Source organism: Zootoca vivipara, chromosome 15 (assembly GCF_965207765.1).
Source record: "Zootoca vivipara chromosome 15, rZooViv2.hap1.1, whole genome shotgun sequence".
NCBI classification, from domain to species: Eukaryota; Metazoa; Chordata; class Lepidosauria; order Squamata; family Lacertidae; genus Zootoca; species Zootoca vivipara.
Window position 1 is genome coordinate 36,183,023 of NC_142598.1, and position 865 is coordinate 36,183,887.

The following is an 865-nucleotide window of genomic DNA, read 5'->3' on the forward strand; positions in this document are numbered from 1 at the left end:
TGGTCTTTCTGCTCGTTGCTTCTGAGTTTACCTCAGAAATTGGTAAAACAGACTTAGCGTATCATTTTGCATATGGTTAGCAAGGTTGTGTTTTTAAAAATATAATAATGGGCAGGTGTCTTAGGCATAAGCAGGCAAGGAGGCAATCCGAAGACAGTAAAGTTCAGTTGGGTTGGAACCGCCAAATTGTGTTAGATCCATTTAAAGCTGATTCCTTCTCTAATCCTAGTTGTACAGGGAGGATGAACAGCCTTTCTGTTCTCTCTCACTGGCCTGGCCTTCCTAATGGTTTTTGCAAAAGTGCATCATGCGTCTCTGTGTCCCCGGCACTCAGGTGCACAGCACCCCCCAGGGATCCCTGTAGAAACATGCTTTCCCACAGCACACTGACCTGCCACCAAAACAGGCATTTTGCTAGCATATAACTGAAGGCAGTTGATAGTATGATCCATCCAGAAAATGAGATGCTCAGTGTTGGGTCATGTCCTAACAGTCTTTCATTTGAATCATTGATTGTCTCTGAGGAGGGTGTACCTTGCACAGTTCTTAGTCCTTCACAGAAAAGCCTTGGCTCACCTCAAAAACATAGAAGACGGTATGTCCGTTTGGGAATTGGGTTAGAAGATCCTTTAGGTCCCTTTGAACTCGTCGATTTGGTTTCTAACTATAAAGGTAAGAGGAAGACTGGGTTAGGTATCTTGGCATGGTTTGAAATTAAAATAGTCTGTTAAACCACACTTTTTGACTTGATGCTCAGGTTATGTGGCACTGTTAGATGTTTTTGTTTGGCAAAACTCAGTGTGTCTTTAAAAATCTTTTTCTGTCTTCCCACAGGCCAAGAGGAGGGGGGGGGGAGTCTTTTAAA